Consider the following 22775-nt stretch of genomic DNA (forward strand, 5'->3'; position numbering starts at 1 on the left):
AAGCGTGAACATTCTGACAAAAGCAAGCCTGAGCATTCTCCTTAGCTCAGTTACTGACCCTAGGCTAGGCTAACCGTTGTGAGGTCATGATTATGGTGCCATTATGATTATGAACATTAAGGTGTCATTATTAGCTTGGTGCCACATGAATGAACTGCAAGGGCAGTCACTACATTTGGAAGGCCCATTCTCTTGGACAGACAGAAGAAGAAGCAGAGAATGTCTTTGCTTCCTGTATTCCACAAATGCTTTTCCTGCTACCACATTATCACCTAAGCAATAGAGTGTGACAAACTTTCCAAAATAGTTACTATTTCTTTGAGGGAAATGCCAAATTAGAATAACCCCACATGTTTGTTTTTAAGTGATCCCTGAAGTCAAGTGCCACGTGATGCTCTGAGTCTGGGGACTGGTACCCTTTCTGATCTGCATCTTGAATTTAAAAACAACATATTAATGGGAAGCAGCTTAATTTGTGCATAATGAACCAAAGAGGAGATTCTAAATTAAAAGCAAAAAATCATTCTGATTCCATTATAAAGGTCAAAAAATTTAGTATGACTTTATATTAGTTTGTTTATACAAAGATAACTACTTTCTTTAATCAGGCATTTCAAGAGAGAGCTAAGTGTTTTATTTCAATCTGCATCTGTCACAGAAAAGAAGCAGACGAAGTGCAAATGAAAGGTTCTTTACAAAAGTGTTTGGTGTATATTTTCCAAAAACATATGGTTGATGTTTCTCACTCCACTTTCAGTAAATCATGCCATGCCTTTATTCTAGTTCTTCCCTTTATTTTTCAAATCATAGCATTAGAGAAACTGAAGCGTGTAATCCTCCCTGATATAACCTTGCTAATTCTCAAATTAAAAGAAAAAAATCACTTATCAAAAGCAAGGTGTTTCAAAGGCTTGTGTATCCCTAAGAGTCTTGAGAAAATATCAGAAAATCCTACAGGTCCGTTCTGCCAGGTATTAATTGTTCCCCAAAATGAAAGAAAGCCAAAATTTTGGAAATGTTCTGCACCTTGTAAAGTTAATTTCCCTTTATCAATTTCAACTTTAGAGCCTGATCTTAGGTCACCGCTGCAAAAGCATTCACCGTGTCCTTGCTTGAGCATATTACAATCAGCTCATTCCCTTCTGCAGTTCTGACATCCCATCCATCATTCCACTCGCCCCTAAACCATTACCCTTGCAAGCTTCAACTTACAAAGAGATGCACCCTCCTACTATGATTTTTAGATTGAACTGTAAGGAATCTTAGAAACAATATGCTCTACCCACCTAATTTTGCAGAGGAGAAAATGTAGGCCTTGAAAAAGGTAAAGAAAGCAATGAACATCACTCTATAGCCATTATCTGCCAGTTAGTGACTAAGCTGGGATAAAATCTAGGTGTATTTATGCTGAGCGTAAGTTCTTTGCACCACACCATGTCCCTATCCATTAAAAAATACTTTCCACCCCTGGACATACTACTGAAAAATATTTTTAACTCTTTTTAAATGTGTAATTTATTCCAATCACACTTGAAAGTACAAAGAATTGGCCACAATCATTGCCAGCAAAGACTTTCATTTAAAAATAGTTTAAGATAAGTGACTTAGAGAAGAAATTGTTATAGGAATTCAAACTAAAAGGCAATAAGATCCAGTTAGAAAGAATCAGGAAAGACTACGTCTACCTAATGCAGATTGCTCTCAATTCTTTATGGCCAGACAAAATCTCTCTTCCCAGGCTCGCACACAGTTAGTTATTTACCAACTGTATGTTTCTACTTGAGCATAATGACATCATCATCATAAAAGTGATAGCTATCAATCATGTAGTATTACCACGTATTAGTGAACTGTCACCATAATTCTGAGAGAGGTAGTATTACCGTATCCATCTTACAGATGTACCACAGTCATTGTAAGTGACAAATTCAGAGCCAAACTTGTCTCAGTGAATAGCACACAATCACGTAGTCCCTTGATGCCAAACCTGTCTCACCATATCTAATTGGTCATACTTAATATTTTTATATCCGTATTTACTATCACCACAAATATTGCCTTAACACAGGCCCTTTTCATTTCTTACCTGAAATATTTCTCTCTCTCTCCACACTTAGATTCATTCAACCCATTCTCCACTCTTAGATATATACTAATCGTTTTTAAATGCAACTATTATGAAGTATTGCCCACCACCATCACTTTAAGTGTATTATTACCTATAGCAGTTTTAAATTTTTCCTGAGACAATTTCTATTGAAGAAATAATTTCCCCATTGATAAAATAAGTTTTCAAACTACTGTTCTTAAGATAGACACGCGTTGGTATAGCACTGAAGACCTCATAATCTGACAGCTACCTGTGTCCTTTAGCCCTATTTCTTCTCTAACTTCTCCTCACATCTTACCTTCCTGCATGCTGAGTTATCCATGCTTCTCCAAATGTCACATTTAGTTTTTCCTCCATGTTTTTCATCATGCTGCAGTTCTGCCTGAAATGTGCTTTTCTTCATAATTCCCAGCTCCCTTACAAGTGGCCAACACCTTTCATTTTTTGAGGTTAATTTCCTCTTTGAAGACTTCCTGACCCATGTGGTAGAATTGAATCCACCTTACTCGATTCAATTTCTATAGATTTCAAGTGTATACTTACAACACATTGCAATTAATCTGCAAGTTTAACTTTCCCTACTAGACTATAGGCTCTTTAGCGTAGGGATTGTAATGTATTTATCTTGGTGTAACCAGTGGCGATACGGTATCTGGCACGGAGCTATTGCTAAAAGAAATGGATGAACAAAAAAATGCGTTTACTTTGGATCCAAAGAATAGTTTACTTGTTAACTAAAAAAGGAGAGACTTAAAGTTAAGAAATTTCAGTTGACTTAGAAAGAGAGACAACATTTACCTGACAGTGGAGTCCTAGCAAAAAGAGCCAGATTCAAAATGAGTAACACTGGAAGAGAAAAAAAAAAATTGCCCTGAAGAGTCTCCTGGGCCACAGAGTTGGAAAGGGAAGCAAGCACAGAACTGGATTCAATCTGCGGGTCAGGCTCCAGGACCCTCTGACACAGATGCTAACTAAAGCAAAGCCATCACCTAAGAGGAGGACACACTGATGCGGAACTCAGAAAATCAGGAGGTCTCAGGAGGTCTTGGGATTTTCTAAGCTCTGCATCAGTGTGTCCTCCTCTTAGATCTTTTGGATAAAAACAATTCTCCATGAATATTTTACATTTCTGCAGTCCTGATCCTCTGACCAAAGGCACTTACTGCCAATTTAGAAGTGTTTGTAGAAGGAGGCATTCTAGAATAATAAATCTTAGAGATACCTTCCTCCCCAGAGATGGTCCAACTTAGTAAAGATAAAGACCTCTTCTCCCCAGGGTAGATTTGCTTATATTCCAGAGTAAAGATAAGGTTTCCCTTTCTCTAAAGAGAAGGAGGAGTGGGTCACCAAAAATCCCAAATAAGAGAAGAGTTATGTTTTGTTTTTTGATTTTTGATTTTTAGTTTTCTTCTCCTATAATGTATTTCATTTCATGTACAGGTACCATCTAGCTTTCACCAAATAACCCTGTGTGGACTGAGACTCAGGGAACAATCCAAGACAATACTCTGGATGCTGCTTTTACAATGAGTAATTTGTAATAAACTGTGTTGCTTGTGATAAGATATATATGATATGTATACAACTGTGGCCAACTAATTTCTTATCTTCTAACTCTAGTGTTAAATCTCAGAACCTTTACAGTTTCTGGCTTAACACCAGCTCACATTTTAATTTCTGTTTATTAGTGGAGTGGCCTTGCCATACTTAAGCAAGAATTGAGGGCAGAACTACTGAGTTAACAAATAGATATTGCTATCTTTCAATTCTTTAGTTTTATATGTGATGACCCAACTGTAATTCCCTGAAATTAATGAAAGACATTTCAATGTGGTTCTTCAAATAAAGATAATTTATCATTTCTCACATGGAATAGTGAGAAACTTTTAAATGGCAGATGTTTTTTGATGATGGAGGAAAAAGATAGAAAATCAACCTAAACAAATGATGGTTCTGTCTCCAGTATTAAATATTTGAGTTCCACTCAGTTGTAGTTCTGGAGCTTCTACGAAAAGTTTTTCAAAACTGCATGGAGCTGGGGCCGGCCTGGTGGCGCAGTAATTAAGTGAGCACGTTTTGCTTCGGCAGCCCAGGGTACGCTGTTTCGGATCCCGTGTGCGGACATGGAACCACTTGGCAAGCCATGCTGTGGCTGGTATCCCATATATAAAGTAGAGGAAGATGGGCACGGATGTTAGCCTAGGGCCAGTCTTCCTCAGTAAAAAGAGGAGGATTGGCAGCAGATGTTCCTAAAAAAATAGGAAAAAATTGCATGAAGCTGTAAAAATTCTTTACATGTGAATACCAATGGTGTTACGACATACTTGTTTGAGAATGAAGGGTGTTGAGAAATATTATCAGAACACATTTTTAAATTGTGTGATAATAAGGTTTAGCAAAAAATTTCCAACAGAAGACAATTAAAAGAAACAAACAAAAAATGTTTCATCTTTTTAATTTGCAGAAAACCAATTTCTGTGTTGAAGATGCAGAATTAGAAAGTTCAGATAGGATTAAAATTTAAAAACTGAGTAAGAATTCCAATTTCCTGATGTTTGGCTATTGAGTAGAAGAAAAAGCATTTTTACCTCTATAAGCATATTTTCTCATCCACAAAATTGAGAGCGTTAGTATACTGCTTGTCTTGCTAAGGTCCCTCCCATCCTCAGACACAGATCAAGATGAGGTTATTGATTTCACATTGAAACTTAACACTTGTTTAAATTGATTTTGGGCAGTATCATTTTAAAAAAGAGTTGTACTTATTCACTTACTTGAGGTAAATCTACTGTAAAATTTACTTAATATGTATTAAAAATAAGGCTAAAGGAGATTAATAGAATATAGTTAGGGATGATCAAATTCTATATTTGAGACAACTGAAAAGTACTAACAATATTATTTTCTATTGTCAGTGATAGAGGACATTTTAAAAGTGAGTTTCATCTAAAGTAATTAGTTATCATTGATTAGTACAGAACCATGTTGAAAGGCTCCTTTCATTGATCTACTTTCTTTAATACGTTTTCAGTTTGATGTTCTGCAGGTTGTAATTTCTGGAGGTACTTCAACTTCAATTACAGTTGCTTTTATTTCATCTAATGAAAAATTCAAATGGATACCTTGGTGACAAAATTTGATTTCCTGACATATAGCATTGTGCAATACTGAAGTTTCAGCTCTTGTTCATCTGTGGACCATCTTTGTCACGTGTTTCATCTATCTATACGAGGAAGCTATCTGAAATACAGATGACATAGACTATGATCAAGTTATACTCTTTAAATGTTACATTCAAAAATGTAACAAACGGAATAAAAAGAAGCAACATCTTTGCTCTCACAGCTTGAAAAATCACAGCACCATTTTTTCCCTCCTTTCAGCCTCATCGCAGGTAAGTAATAGGACTCTAAATAAGGACAGATAACAATGGTGAGCTGAAGAGTCCTCTCCTCTAAGAAACCTGAACTTCATTTTGATTATAGCTGTTGAGTGTTAGAGGATATGAAATACAGAGAAGCCAAGAGTGGAAAGGATTGGGTAATCTTCAGTGTGTTTTTAACAGCACTGTATATAGAAAGCACTAGAAAAATAGTCATTTGGATGACGAATAATTAAACTTATTAAAACACCCAAGAATATGCCTTATGTAATAATCCCATGCCATTAGGTGATGAGGTGCCCTAATGGGTATTTTCCTCATCAACTTTTTAAATTATGCAAAATTGTGCCAGGCTTCTATATAATTTGTACAATTAGAAACAAATTCTGCCTTTCATTATGCATATTTACCTTTAATTTTGACAGATGCTACACATTTGAATAACTTGTCCTTTTCAAAACTTTAATGTATGTACTCAAGTAGCAAAGCCTCAGTAAATTTTCCCATCCCCCTCACTTTGCTCCTGCTTGAGTTATATCTGTAAGAGTTACAGCCACAAAACTCCATGAAAGGCAAGAATTTACATCCACTAGATCTTTCCTTTTCTGATATTTCTAAACCTGGCGAATTTACCTGATAACAATCTGGTGCTAATGACTCCAATATTATTGGCTTCCTCACTCTATGGGCCAGGTGAATTAGTTTGCCATGTGAACTGGAACCACACTCCTAATTCTGACTGTCCATTTTGCAAATTGGCACTTGGTTACACTGAGTACTAAGAAAACTTGAATGGAAAAATAGAACATATTACTACTCTAGTAAAAGAATTACACAAACTATTTTATTGATAATATAGTAATATCACTACACACACATGTACATGCAGGGGCATTCCTTTTCATAATGCGCAGCAACCAGCATTTGTTCTAAACAAATTTAAAAGCATAGCTACAACAAAAAATATCTCTTGAAGGGGCCAGCCCTGTGGCCGAGTGCTTAAAGTTCCGCATGCTCTGTTTCAGCAGCTCAGGGTTTGTGGGTTCAGATCCCCGTGTCAACCTGCTCCACTCATCAGCCATGCTGTGGAGACATCCCACAGATGAAGTAGAGGAAGATTGGCACAGATATTAACTCAGGGCTAATCTTCCTCAAGCAAAACAAGAGGAGGATTGGCAATGGATGTTAGCACAGGGCAAATCTTCCTCACACACACACAAAAATTCTCTCTTGAAGGAATGGTGAACAGATGACTGGACGAGAGATCTGGAGGATCAGGCATAGATCTTGCGCAAATTGGTTATATGATATCGAGCAAGCGCTTGAACTTAGAGTCTTTTTCCGTAAAAAGATGCCAAATGATTTCTAAACTTTCTCTATATCTAATTCTAGGTTATTGGCTACAGATTTAGTGAGATGATGTTAATATTCTCTTCTCATCTTGTGTGACGACTAACTGATTAATATTGAGTGTTATTCTTTTCCCATATTATTTTGGATCTAAGTCTTTTGGTTCCATGTCAAGATAAGCTGATTTAGAGAGTGTTTATTATAAACCTTAGGTTAGATCCATGCACAAGAACGACTGTACACCTATCTTTTCAATTTGACTATAAAACACATGGAAGCTACTTTACCATAAGACTCTTTTTACCTATAGTAGACTCAAAATTACTTTATATCAATCAAGCATTTGGTTTCCAAATAATAAAAAATGGATATTTATATAAACAAAACAGTTTCTTCACTGACTTTGGACTTGTATCCACTCACCATAGATGACTTCTCAAGTAAAGTTGTAAGATGATGTTTTTTCCATTTATTCACAAAGCATGTAATCTAGGCAATAAAGGAATAAAGAGAAAAAAAGATATGGCCTTTGTCCCTGAGAGACTAAATGGATTTGAGAAAAAAAGGAGCAGTAGCGTAGCGTAAAAATACAGAAGCAATACTATCAAAAACAAAAATGATAAACAGAAAAGCAAAAGAGAGACAGACAAGCTCCAAGAGTCAACTATCTATGTGGCCAACTTTAGGAAATCTATACTCCATTGCTAACCAAATTGTGTAGATACATGTGTGCTAATGAGCGATCTATCTGTGTATCAAGAATAACTACAGCTACTTTTAAAAAGTTATGCATTCTTTCACATCCATATGGTCAAGTTCTAATTCAACATAAAACACATTTTAGAGACACACCCACCCATGTTTGTTTGTATTATAACTCTGATGGTCTATCACAGCAAATCACTTCATCTATGGCATCACTGGAAATACCTAATTATATATGTATCTAAAAACAATTTTGTAAAACCAAAATTCCCACTGCTTATAGCACTCTACCCTTAAATCCCACTCTGCCCACATGAAAAAAAGATATCACTCTCAAGAACAAGAATTATGTTTATTTTTTGATTGGTTTCTCTTATGTTAAAAAAAATAGAAAATATTGAAAATGTCAAGAAATTAAATTTAAATATGAACGTAAATTAGAATAATTTATATAAATTAAAGGTAAAAAAATGTTTCTTTAAACATTTATAAAATCAGAAATTTCATCCTTTGGAAAGATTAGAATAAATATTCCATCTATTCTAACAAGTAACAGTTTTGTCTCTAGAATAAGAAAAATAAATTGCAAACTAGATAGCTCATATTTACTTGCTGGCATTTAAATTCAGGTGGGATCAGTTTTCCAAATCGCACAATTGGAGATTAGCAATAAATGTTTCAGAGCTGCCCTAAGCTGAAACTATTGGTTTCCTCTGACTTTTAATCTTACCTCAATGCCCACAGAGAGAACTTTGATAAAGATTTCATACTTCCTGGAAGATCTCATTTATTTTCTAATAATAAATAAAAGCTTCATTCTTTAGAACTGCCGATCTAATACTCTAAATACAATTTTAAAATATTATCAAGGGCACTACTAATATAAGTCAATCATTTGAAAGTGCAATTTTCTTGATTCACTTTGCTCACAATTTACATAAATATTTAAATTAATAAAGTTGGCATTATAGTTCATGGTAAATATTAACTTTTCAGGGTGAGTCATAAGTATTGGTTCATCAGAAGATTTAACTTATGTGAAGAAAATATTGATATTGTAAGAAATGACTTTTTAACATATTGTATCAAAACATATTGCCTGATGAGTGCCTAAAATTGTTTTTCAGGCAAAGAAAGAGTGCCATATTCAGTAAACTCCTCTGGAAATAAATAAAATAATTCATTGTCCATCCTACACGTCAGTATTAATGTCATGCTTTCTATAGAATGACTTCAGATGGAAAATAAAGAACTCTGTCAATTTATCAAATAGTGTGTTTAAAAGTTCCAAATAAAGAATTTCATCAGTATTTTCACTGAATTCATTAGTTGTCAGTTTGGAACCCTTCTCACAATCAAGAAAATATGACCATATAGACATAAACCAAAGAAAATCACTTGTAAAACCGTAAGACAGATTTTTAGTCTCACTACATGATTGCATTTTGACATGAAGGCATTCATTTACCATCAGGGTCCATAAAAATGATAGACTCCATTCACATTTCACTAAATATGGTACTGATGGCTCTCAATATTTTTATGACTTTTCTTATATTTGGCATATATTGTTAGGAATATAGGAAACAACTGAGTTTCATCCAACATCATGGAAATTGTCAACAAGACATAAGTTTCAAAACTTTGAACGGCAATCATTTTCTAAATTTCCTAAATATGCTAAAACGCCTTTAAAACTACTTGACCATATCATAAATAGGAAATGAAACCACCATGGGCTACTTTCTTTTCCATGAAATTGTCACCATTAAATTGGAAATATTTGGAACATTAGTAAACCTAGAGGAACACAGATTACACCAATAAGATAAAGGCATTAAGATAAAATGAAAACCAAATGTAGCTTTCATTTGGATGTATTAATATTAACCAGTTTCCTTCAGTATAGAGTGTATTCCAAATATAACAGAGTAAAGAGGGCCTGTATTTTTTTCTTCTTAAGCAGCATAGTAAAATATTCTTGGTCTCTGTGAGATTTTTAGATACAGAAAAAATTCCTCTGTAGATGATGCATAAAAGTTTCAGGTACCTATGAAATACTAAAAGTATATGAATACTAAAATTTAAAGACAGCCACACTTCCTGAACCAATTTATGAATTAATGAGAATTATCAACCGCCCCCCATACCCCCAAAATCAAAATGTGGTTTTTTTGCACCCGTAGAAAAATCTTTGGGAATTTTTTCATGATGGCTAAGATAAGTTTCTTAGAAAAACCTGTTTCTTTTTACGGGGTTGGAAACATCTTTAGGTAGTTTCATTTTTGGCGGGGGGCTGGCTAATTAAAATGAAGTGAACGTTGGCTATAAGGAAGAAAAGTGATTTTGTTTTAGAAACGTTTGTAGTTTGAAAATGTTAAAAGAAGAAAACAATTTCACTTGTCTCTACCTTACAACAGCAGAAGCAAAGCTTGGCAAGAGGTTTGGGTTCCACATTATTGCAGCACTGCAGGCATAAAACTATTCATGGGCTCACCTATCTTAACACTGGGTATTATTATTTTCTCTGGAAAAAAAACTTCTTTACAAGATGCAAAATACCTATTTTCTATTTCGATCAGTAATAGGTGAGTATATAAATTTATTTCAGAATCAGAATTAATGAACTATAAAACAATTGACAGGACTATCTTCAAGAAGTAAGAAAAAGAGGCAAATTTTACTAATAGTTGCGTGAAATTTTTCCAACATTTAAAATTTTCTTGTTTTCTTTTACTGAGTTTAACTTTAAACATGCATTTTTCTTACATCAGCATTAGGTATACTTGATTATGCTATAAGATATTTATCAAATTGCAATAAAAATAGTAAGTTCAGACTAAAATAATTTCCAAATACTAATTTTAGAGTTCCAAATAGCAACCAGTAGAAAGGCAAAGAAATATCAATTTATTTGGGATTCTTGATTCTATAATATCTACAAGAATTAAAATTAAAATAGGTCAACTGGAGTATGCAAGATATTCAGTTGTGTAGACTCAATTAGGGTAGACTTCAATGACTTTAATTCAAAAACATTTCAGAAAACACAAAATTTCAGGCCCAAGTTGGAATCTATTATTTCGTTTCAATCAACTTACTTGCCTGGCAGGATAATGGTGACTTGTATTTTAACAAACATTGTTATGTATTTATGTTTGTCTTTTAACATATGCTATGAATAGAATGTGATTGCATAAATGAAACTTGAAATATTTTCTCCCGTTAAGATTTACAGCGTCTTCCTCCATGGTCTCCATAACCACTCACATACACTTTCAGATTGCACTCTGAACTAGGGAATGCAAAACAGAGAAATTAGAAAGCAAATACATTAAGATGAGATCAGTACTAAAATAAGAGGAGTTCTCCCTCCCGGGGGCCATAAGCTTGGCCGTATATTAAACTATTAAACTCGCCAAGAGAATTTTTTAAAATCCTGATGCCCAGGCTCAACCACAGAACAATTGAAGAAAAATCTCCAGGGATGAGGCCAAACATTGATCATTTTAATGACTTAAGATTACACAGAAGATCTTAATTAACTTATGAATTCAGTCCTTTATCACAGTGGCTAAGAGAGTGAACTCTCACGTCAGACTACCTGTGTTGGACTCCTAGATCGACCTCAGAATGCATATGACCTTGAGCAAGTTATTACTTTTGCTCAGTTTTCTCATCTGTAAAATAAGTATAATAATAGTACCTGCTTCCTAGGGTAGTTGTAAGTGAGTATTTGGAAGGAACTTAAGACGATACCAGGCATACAGTATGGGCTCTCTAGATAAAATAATCATTGTGATTTTAAATTATCATCAAAGTAGACATTTTCAATTCTTTAACAGTATCCTAAACACAAGATTGCTTTATTTATTAGAAGTAAGGGTGTACCCACGTATTTAAAATTAAATATCACAAAAGAAATCTAGTCCAGTGACTGGCCTGCTGTTGTTAAGATACTTAGCCTTTAACAGTAAGACATGAATCACGTGCTTTGATTTCTCCATCTGTAAAATGAAAAAGAAGTAGAGAGAACTTTAAAGTCTCTTCTGGTTCTAATTCCATGAGTGCATTTAAAAAGATGATAAAAGGTTCCATTAGAAGCAATGTTCATGACATTTCTGAAACTGAAACTACACTGAACCCAGACATCTAAACAGCCAGTGTTTACATTGCAGATGTAATGACAGATATGTTAATTAGCTTGATGGTGGTGATTATTTCACAATATGCACGAATGTAAAACGCAAGTTGTACACCTTAAACAAACATATACAATTTTTGTCAGTTACACCTTAATGAAGAAAAACACAACGTCACATCTGCTTGATTAGTCAAATCAATTAAAAATTATAGCATTGTAATTTCAACAGAATGTTTGACTTTAATTTTGGTTTTGCCCAAAACAGGATTGGACAAAGTAGAGTAGGGAACCAAAAATACAATGAGAAATAATTAAAAGACTCTGCTCTTAAACCTACTTTTATTAATTAAAATAGATATTACAGTATTTATAAATACAAACAATATATATAATAGAGCTGATATATCAAGTTCAGCAATAAAACACAATCTTTTTTTTAAGATACGCACTTTTTTTTGTGAGGAAGATTGGCCCTGAGCTATTATCTGTTGCCAATCATCCTCTTTTTTTTCTCCCTAAAGCCCCAGTATCTAGTTGTATATCCTAGTTGTAAGTCATTCCAGTTCTTCTATGTGGGATGCTGCCACAGCACGGCTTGATGAGCTGTGTGTAAGTTCGCACCCAGGATCGGAACTGGCAAACCTGGGCCACCGAAGTGGAGTAGGCAAACTTAACAACTCGGCCACAGGGTCAGCCCCCTGAAACACAGTCTTGAATCCACTGTCTTCTTTCAGTTAGAACACTGCCAATATGTTTGTGTCTACCTGTATATTTCCTGCCACCATCCACTATTCTGGTAGGTCAGTGCTAATCTGAATTTAGCGTATCTTTCCCTTGCTTAAAAAATTGGTTTCACCTGTATGTATGTATTCCTAAAAGATATGTTTTGCATTTCTAGTTTTTGAACCTTATTAAAATGAACTTTATACTATAAAAAAAATTAAAAGTACTATTTGTAAAATATGACAATTCTATTCTTTAACTCTCTTGCTTTTCCTCATGATGAAGATCATAAAGTCAGGTTAAAGAAGCCAGATGACTGATTGCTTGATAGTCCTTTTTAGCAAGTAGAAAAACTTTAAAAACAGATATTCTTGTATATTATTCTTTTGTCACACATAAAATGATAGCCATTATAATAATTTATCTTTCCTCAAGAAAAATTACCAAGGGGATTTGTAAGTAGCATGTTTCTAGTTCACTTTTTAAAATTCTGTAATAAGTATTACATAAAACTCTAGCACAAATATTATGGTATTTTTTAATCATATGATAATATTTTGTACTAAGTTTTAAAACTATAATACAATCAACAAGCCGGCACGGAAAGAGATAGAATTTCTTTCTTTTCCTACATAGTTGAATGGAAGGAACATTTAGATTTTAAAATAGCCTGAACACAAAGAAGGATCAGCATTTTCAAAAACACAGGTAACTCACAATAGTAGAAGTAAAACCAAGACAAATGCCTGATGTTAAAAATAGATGGCTATCTCCTTGTCAGGTTTTAAGTTTATAAAGTTGTACACAATTGCTATAAATCTGTTCTGACTAATGTCTGACACAACACCATGTACGTTTTGACGGACTTGATAATGACATTTTAAAATACCTTCCATTATTTCTCAACAAGGTAGCTTTGAAAATTTTTGTTTGAACTAGAGAAATTAATTTATTTGATCCTTGTAAATATTCCAAGAACTGGTAAAATGAAAAGGGCAGGATAGATCAACTAATTTCGCCGCTAGGCTGTAAGAGTGAAATGCCACTGATTGGTTCTCCAGAGGAACCCAGCAGCTTTCGGTTGGGGTGGCTGAGAGATTGAACAAGGACTCTCTTCTGAGAGTCTATTGTTTCCCTAGGAATGAGACGTTATCCTGAAATAAGGAGCCAATCAAAAACAGCAATTTAGCAAACTGAAATCACTTCAATTTAGCCAATCTCACTGGAAAACAACTTGAATCTTGAAAATGAGAAAGACTGGGTAGTTATACAGAGAGGAACTCAGCGGGGATAACATTTTTGAAGGTTTGCAGCCTGAGATTTCAAATATGCAACATATTTAAGGAAAGTGATTAAAGAAAATATCCCAATGCTCTAAAAATAAAGCTACTACCACAGGAAGAAACGTAGTTAGGAGTTCTTTCAGCTCTAGGATGCTTCAGTTTCAGTAAGAGACCTTTAAACAGAAATTTCATCCCTCAAGAACTCCCTCAGTAACTCATACCTTGATCTCTTTGCTGATAATTAAAAGGAAGGGTCATTTTTATTCATGTGGCAATAACAGAGAAAGAGCAACCCACTAGTGTTCGCTCCCATTCTCCCAGGAACAGTATTCACGCAGAGACACCTGGAGCACTGCCCAGGTCGGCTCTCAGCAGACTAGAGGGTCTTTTCCTCATGTTCATGCCTTAGTTTCCACCACAGGCCAATACCAGCTCTGAGGACAGGATAAAGCAGAGACTGAATTGTACCACAGTTGTAGATTTCAGACTTCGGCTCTCTACATCTTGGATTAAGTAGGTGGGTTCTCAAATGTCACTGAAAAACAATAATTCACTCCAATATCTAAAAAGGAGAGATATGTCTATTGTTCAAATGGTATTTATTAGTTACTGGGAAATATCAGGCATTAAGTATACAAAAGAAATAAAATGAGGACACATTCTTCAAAGATATTTCAGTCACATTTGCAGTCGTGTAAGTAGACTGATAAAAACCAACAACAGACTTTCTGTGTCAATAAGGTTTTCCCCTTATGTATTTATCACAAGGACTAAAAGCTCACATATTTTGGGTTAAGACACTGAGCCTCCTTTTAAAAGGGACATGATTTTTGAATAAGAGACAATGCTAAGATATTGGCCACTATGACTCTGTAACATGTTAATATGTCACATGACCCAATCAGAAAGTATGGCTGTGAGATAAAGACATTGATTAACAGAAAAATTAGCTCATGGGCAAGAGGCTCAAGTAAGGCCTGGATACTTCAGCATTGCCAGGAAGTGCAGGCCTATGAGGTCACCAGCTTGCAAGGCTCTGGACGCTATGAGGACAAGAGCGCCAAAGAGCAATGGAGGAGTGGAGAGGGAGGCTCCAGACATGCAAATATCTCCAAACTCATTGTTTGACCTAAATCTAGCCTCATACATCAGCTAGGACTCCTTCCACGGTACACGATAAACTCACGTTAAATTGACTTACGAAGAAAAATAAGAAATATATGGTACACTTAACTAAATAACCAGCTTCAGGTGCAGTTCGATACAGAGGCTCAAAAAACAGCATCAGGACCCTCAGGACTCTGTTAAGTTTCTCTCCATTCAGTCTTGCTCTCCTCCAAGTGTTGCTGTTATCCTCAGCTAGATTTTTTCCCCTCAGGGTACAAGATTTGCATAGCAGTTCCAGATCAGCAGTTGGCAGAGAGGAGAGAAGTTTGGGTAGAGTGAACTTTTCTCTTCCAGTAGTTAAACAAAAGTCCTGGATGTGCCTCTCTTTTTTCTAAATTGGGTCACGTTGTGACCAGAGAGATGGGTACACTAATGGGCTTATGAATGAGGCGTAGCATCACCCTCACTCAAACCGTGAAGGTGGAGGGCAGGGAAGGAGTGTTTCTTGTTGGAAATTGAAGGTGTGTTATCAGACAAAGGAGGAACAGATGCTGAGGAGGTAACAACACGCATCTAGTACACAGTTAGTCAGTTTTAGGGAAGAGAATATTACTCCAGAAGACTGCCTGTTAACCCATCACCTCCAGCTGGATGCCTGGATAGGCTTCATAACTTTGCTCTGTCACAGAAGGGTATATATGCTCTCATGCCTAGATGGATGTTTTCCTCTGTAAAATATGCCACAAATAGGGATTTTTTTTCCTAAACTGAAAGTTTTTTCTGTTTCCTTTTAAGATTTCTTCTTTTAAAGGCACCAAAAGTTTGAAATATAAATACAAAATATATTTGTTTATTTTTTAAAAAGACAGGAAATGTAACCAAATTATATAAAACTTAAGGCTGACATAGCAAAGTTTCTATTTATTTATTTTTTTCCTTCTAGCCAAGCAGAACCGATGTCTGGATGTAGATGAGGGGCAAGCCATGGTGCACACAACGATCTGCTGAAGGAGGAGGCAGAGGTGGGAACTGAGATCCGGGCAAGACTGAGTGGCCTTTCTGAGACAGAGCCTGCAAATGCACCCTGAGGGGACAATACTGTGGTAGACTTTGGTGGCCAGAGTTGATTACAGAGGACCAGCAACTGGGTCAATGATGGAGAAGCGCCCTCTAAGAGTAAGAGAATAAAATAAAGAATAAAATTAAAGCCTAGCAAGAGCAGTCTTTCTCAGTCTTTTTGATAACCAGGTGAAAGCCCTCTCTAGAAAAATGCATAAAGGCACACGCAATTTTATATGCAATTACAGGCAGATCCCAGGAGCCCCAAAGTGCAGCCATAGACCTCCCCAAGCACATACGCCCAGGTTAAGAGACTCCATATGGACTCAAAATACAAAATTACCCAAGCACTTTATTCCTTGTGATGATATTGTTTTAAAATAAGGTGGTTTATAATAAAAATAAAAACAGGTATACGTTGTAATAAAGAAACCAGCTTTATTGCAGGAACATATAATATATGAGAAGCCCTGAAATGATTGAACATATTATCAAAGAACACATCAGCTTGGTGTAAGATGACTACTTGTTCTTCTGAGTGTGATAGCAAATATCAGGAGATATGTGTTAACAAACAGTTTAACATAACACTATAAATACAAAACTGAGAGTATACCACACAGTGATATAATCACTTTATAGACATTGATTAGATTGGTTTTAAGAAGCTTAGAGACTTTATTTGAGTATTTTAAAAGCATCAGGTTTTCTCTTTTATTGAATCTCATTTCATAGACTTCATCCCCAAAATAACCTCATCAAGAACAATGACCCGGGAAACAAAATCCATCCATCATCTCCATAAACTTAGTCAGAAGCAGCTTTTTCTGGGACTGTCAGAACATATCACACTCAGTGCACTAGCTGGATGACAAGGGGTCTTGTGAGGTCCCCACTATGCTCTAAAGGCTTCACAGCCTGACTGAGTTAAATTAAATCACACAAATATTAATTCACTATTAGAAAAAGCAAACAGCACTTAGGGAAGATGGATTTTTTTAATCTTAGATATCAGGAAACGTTCCAGATTGGTCTCACATCACCTTACACTTGGCATTTTCTTATCATTTCAAATGAAAGTGGAAATTTAAACAAAATGTACCCCAAAATTAATAATCTGAATTAATCAGTCTCATGAGTTGTAACAATGCTTACTTTAGCTAATATGAAGTTCGTTTTGGAATTCTAAAAAAAAAATGGAATGTATAGTTTATAAATGTTGAACCAACACAAAAAGACAAACAGGGTAGGAAAGGACATAGGAATGCTCTATACTTTTGATGCTCTATTTTCTAGGCTAGAATAACTTAATTAATGAGTGTATTATTGAAATTCCTGCCTGAGAAAGCTTTATTTAGGCTAGAGAGCCCATTGTGACTCAGCACCTTGATTAAACCAAAGCTCATCTGAGTTCACCCTATTCTGTACTATTCTATGTACTACACTGGCAGTACACAGAAGAGAATGAAATAATTTAATTTCAGTGGACTTCAAATTCTAGAGGGTCATTGAGCACTGCCTTATTATGGTCCAAATTAGATGTTTTGTGATATAAAATACACTGCAATTTCTTTGTAGCATTGGCTTTGAGGATCAGAATAAACAGTCCTAGAGCAAGCTTTAATAAAATATAGTTACATTTGGACCTTCATAACCGGTATCAGTTACGAAGAGTACTACTATACCTCTTCACAAGACAGATGGGAAATAAGTGAAACTTCTTATCCCAGGAAGAATTATCTCATAAGCCCCAGCTGAAATTATAAATGGTTCAGGAAAGCTTATTTTATAGGAAACTATTATTGACTAAATAAAAAGGAGTTAATAATGTGAAATCCAGCTACCATCAGCTTTGAAATTAGATTGGCCTAGTTCTGGCTGGTGCTGCTTACTGAAGAGCCTTAGAAAAATCTCAAGTAATTATACCCTGGTTTTTCTCATCAGCAAAATAAACATTATAATACCATATAGATTTCATGTGAAGATTAAAAGGAATAATGTTTGGCAAGAGCCAAGCAATGCCTGGCACATAATAGACGTTCAATAAAAGACAGTAGTAAGAACGAAGATGCCAACAGTAATATTAAGCATAACAGCAATATATCAGTCAGGCCTTGATTTGCACAGTCCATTACGTATGAATTTCAGTTACCACTGTATAGCTAAATATAAATAACACAGTCCTCTCAACACATGGTTTAAATTTTAGTTACCGTGGTATTTGGCAATTGCATAAAGTACAAACTTTGCTGCTAGATTGTTGGTCCACAGATCAACTACCTCAGTAACAGATGTGCATCGTAATTATTGACCAATCGCAACACTTCTTTCAGCGTCTGCTGGTGACTGGTCATTCCATGTCTGTTATTCAGTTCATGCACAGATGGTTAAACCTGTAGTTGCATTGCCTCCTTGTCTCCTAGCAATAAACATACCTAACATTATGCAAAAATGAATAATCAAAAGAGGGAATGGGTGAACAAGGATGAGAATGAATCAAAGAAACAAAAATTTACCAAAAGTAAAATATAAATCAAAAGTAAATGGAGTTAGAGCTAATTTTGGGAACATTGACATTATTGACATTTGAGAGGCTTCACACGAAGCCATAGGAATTTAGTGAAGGCAGGCTTATCATCATAAATGAGGAAAGTGGTTATGACAAAGTGAATGAAGATGTCCCAGAGGAAGTGACACTGACAAAAAAAAACCCTTCACATTAAAGGAATTCATGAGGATATTTCACAATATTGAAAGCACAATTGGTAGAACATTGGAAGCCAATTCAAACTTTGAAAAGAGTACGACAATTTGTCAAGGCATAGAAGAGATACTGATTCCAAATCGTAAGTTATTCAGCAAGAAGAAAAAGGCAAGAACTGTTCAAACTACTCTGTAAGTTTTTTTTTTTTTAAAGATTGGCACCCGGGCTAACAACTGTTGCCAATCTTTTTTTTTTTTTTCTTCTGCTTTATCTCCCCAAACCCCCCTGTACACAGTTGTATATCTTAGTTGCAGGTCCTTCTAGTTGTGGGATTGGGACGCCACCTCAACGTGGCCTGACGAGCAGTGCCATGTCCTCGCCCAGGATCCGAACCCTGGGCCACTGGAACTTAACCTCTCGGCCACAGAGCCGGCCCCCTCTGTAAGTTTTTAACAAATACTTTGTTAATGTTTCTAATTTTTAAAATTACAATGTACTAAATAAATATTAGTTTCACTATTTTTTTCACTTCTCTATAAATTTATAACAGTCTGTAAGAGACTTTTTAACATAACAAAAATTTTTAAGGATAACAGAAAGTAATAGTTTTTCCCCATGATTATTAAGATTGCTTTGCATGGTTTCAACACGTACAGTCATTTTTGTGGTTCTGGATGACCATGCAAAACGAGTACTGTCTGTATCCACTTTGAAGGGTGACTACTGTTTGTGTCCGTCCTCTACATCTTTTACCTAAATTCCCTTAGTGCTAGAGAAGCTTGCTTCCTGGGTTTCAAGGTGTCCACTTCTCCTTATGCTGTGTTTGAATGCACTGGAGAAGAGGACAGGGAGTAGAGTGTACAAGGTCAAGAATTAAGAATTGCTAAAAAATCTATTTTAGAAACAAGTAGTCTGCTCCCCAGGTATGTATCCCACATTCTCCTCTTTCTCACTCCCCAAATATACAGTTCCCGATAACTAAAAATCATTTAAATTAAGAAAAGAGGGGCCAGCCGGGTGACACAGCGGTTAAGTGTGCACGTTCCACTTCTCAGCAGCCTGGGTTTCACTGGTTGGAATCCCGGGTGGGGCATGGCACCGCTCAGCAAACCATGCTGTGGTAGGTGTCCCACATATAAAATAGAGGAAGATGGGCACGGATGTTGGCTCAGAGCCAGTCTTCCTCAGCAAAAAGGAGGAGGACTGGCAGTAGTTAGCACAGGGCTAATCTTCCTCAAAAAAAAAATAATAGGCACACTATTATTTGTACAATTGTCCTTTAAAAATTAGGAGCAATGACAGGGAAAAAGAAAAGATGTATTGAATCTAAATAAATCTCCCTGCCTGAGCAAAATTACTCCTTTCAATATACTTTGTAATACTTCACCCAGGCTGGTTTTAAATGTCCCCAGGATTGTATTAGGAATATTGTATAGGATAACTTAATTGCCTAAGCTTGCTAACTATAATGACCTGTAATAAGGGTGGAGTGGCAGCCAGAATAATATTTCCATTATTTTTTGTCAATTTAAGTAAATCATATAGTGATATTTTCTTTGTGTAGATATTTTAATCATTTTATTTACTGGTAATGCATATGTTACAGAAAATTCAGGGGAAAAAATGAATCTATTTTCTAGCCTTAAATGGCAGCCAGCTGGATATGTAATTATTATAAACGACATTCAAACTAAATCACAGGCAGGTAAAAGTTTTGTTGAACAGTCACAGAATAAATGGACCAATAAAGTCTATATTAAAAAAGCTCCTGTCTTAAATCAATCTATTGTGGAATAGTTTCATTTTAAGAGATGTACTGAATTTTAAGAAAACCTTAGGGAAAACACAGATTAGCGTTATTCTCTCCTTACATACTGAATGTAAGAAAGATTTCAGTGCATTTTTTTTTCAAATTGAGGAAGAAATATTTTCTAAAGCCACTTTTAATTTCAATGCATTTCTCAGGTCAAAATTTTTCTGAGACTTAATTGCAGACCAGACAGAATAATAGATATTTTTAAGCTTACTGTTATCATTAAAGCTGAAAATGTGTGAGAACACTCTAGCACAGAATCTAGAAAGGAGTACTGAGTCAGACTGGCGGTGGAATTAAACTCATCATTTAAATCCAGTTCTGCAACTTAGATATTAGATCCAAGTGTTGCACTGTGTACTAGCAGTGGACTGAGTTGACTTGACTTTATCCAACCCTTATTAGCTATGGGATTTGGGCAAGAAATTTAACATCTCTAAATTAGCTTCTGTTTACATAAAACGCAAGTTACAATAGCACTTAACTCATAACAATAGTACTTAACTCTTTTAGTGAGAACTAAATGAGATGAGATATGTAAAGCACTTGGAGCAAAGCTTGGCATGAAATAAGAGCATTCCTTCATATAACAAAAAAGATGCTGAGTACCTACTGTGGATAAGGAATTCTTCTAGGTGCTGTAGATAAAGCAGTGAACAAGACAAAACCGTGCCCCTCACTGTGGGAAAACAGGTAAAAATTTTTTACGTCACATAGCAAATGATTATATTGGGTAACAATCAGTGCCATGAAAATGAAGAGGCTTAAGGGGGATAAAATGTAACTAGAATGTGTGTGTACAATTCAGTATATTGCTCAGCAGGAGCCATTTGAGAGTCCCGAAGGCAGCGAGAGAACAGGACATCTTGCAGATGGCTGGGGAGATGAGTCCACGCCGAGGGAGCAACAGGTACGAAAGCCTTGGATGAAGGTGTGTTTCACACGTTCAGGAACAGCTAGGAGGCCAGTGTAGCTGGAAGACAGAGAGCAAGGGGAGGAGGGGGAGGAAATAAAGTCCCAGAGAAAGCAAGGTACTATATCCCAAGGGAAATATGATAGGATCACTAGGCAGCATTAAAAAGCCCCCTTTTCCTGAATGAAGGAGAGACCAGCCAACGTAGTTATGGGTTATTTCTGCACTCACATTCATCTGTTTCTGTTACTATTTTATCCATCTCTTTAGGTATCAGTTTCTGTGCTCTTCTCTTCCTCGTGGTCCTCCTCTTCTCCACTCTGTCTTTTTCTTGCTGACATCCTCCACTCTCTCCCCCTTCTACTCCCCCTCCATCTCCTTTTTCTCCCCATGTTTCCTCTTTCTCCTCCGCCTCTTCCTCCTCCTTTCCTTTTTGTTCTTGTTCTTGTCCTCCTCCTTCTGATTCTTCTTCTTAGTGGTAATAGAGATATTTACCACATCCTATGACATAATTTACCTTTTTGATGCCTCACATTTTCATCACCAATATGGTATAACAGAGTTATTTTGGAGATTACTGAGATAAAGTGTTAAAAGATAAACTGAGGCACATTAAAATTTTTGAGAGTTTAAAAAAGCAAGGATCATCGATTGGCTACAGGTTAAAGCCTAGTTGGCTGTTTTTGATTGTTTGTCCTTAAATTCCGATTTCAAACCTTAAGGCATTTACAGGCTTAGCTTTCAGGTTACTTAAGTAGACTACCATGGCATTAGAGCCACTTCAGTCTACTTGCCTCCTTGTTTAATTCAACGCATTTGAAAGTACATACCACAATACTTGACAAATAATCAGCTCTTAAAAAATAGTGGTTGATTATATTCACATATGTCCTAAAAAAATCAATAGTTAAATCTGAAATTGTGTAAAGTTTGGGAATGTGAATATTTGAGTTGGGACAGAGTTTTCCCTGAACCTCTGAGAAAAAGGTTTTACCAATGTTCTCAGCAGCAATAGTCGCTTTACTATTAATTACATAGCAGCTTTTTCATTACATATCAACTCTTTTTTAGTACTTGTCATGTTTAACTCATTTAATCCTAATTGCAACTTGGTGAGATATCTCTCTTATTTTACAAATAAGGAAATTGAAACACAGAGATTAAGTAATATGCCAAAGTGATGAGTGAGGGTGTGAACCTAGAAAGTCTGCTCCTCATTCTATCTTTTAGCCTGTCTGCTATGCTTTGGTGAACTTCTAAGCTTAAGACTAGAACAGAAATATAGCCAAGGACACAGTGGCTTAAAGAAACCACAATGATAATGGTAGGCCTAGTGGTAGCCATAATAGAAGAGTGTTTAAAGTTTAAGAAAAAGAAAATTTGACTTCAAAACATTCAAAAATAAGGCTATTTTTCTCTAATTCAGAATGATAATAGATAATGTGGCTGATCAAAGAGCTACCAAATCTAATATTTGCAAGA

The sequence above is a fragment of the Equus quagga genome, chromosome 16, assembly GCF_021613505.1.
Source record: "Equus quagga isolate Etosha38 chromosome 16, UCLA_HA_Equagga_1.0, whole genome shotgun sequence".
Classification (NCBI taxonomy): domain Eukaryota; kingdom Metazoa; phylum Chordata; class Mammalia; order Perissodactyla; family Equidae; genus Equus; species Equus quagga.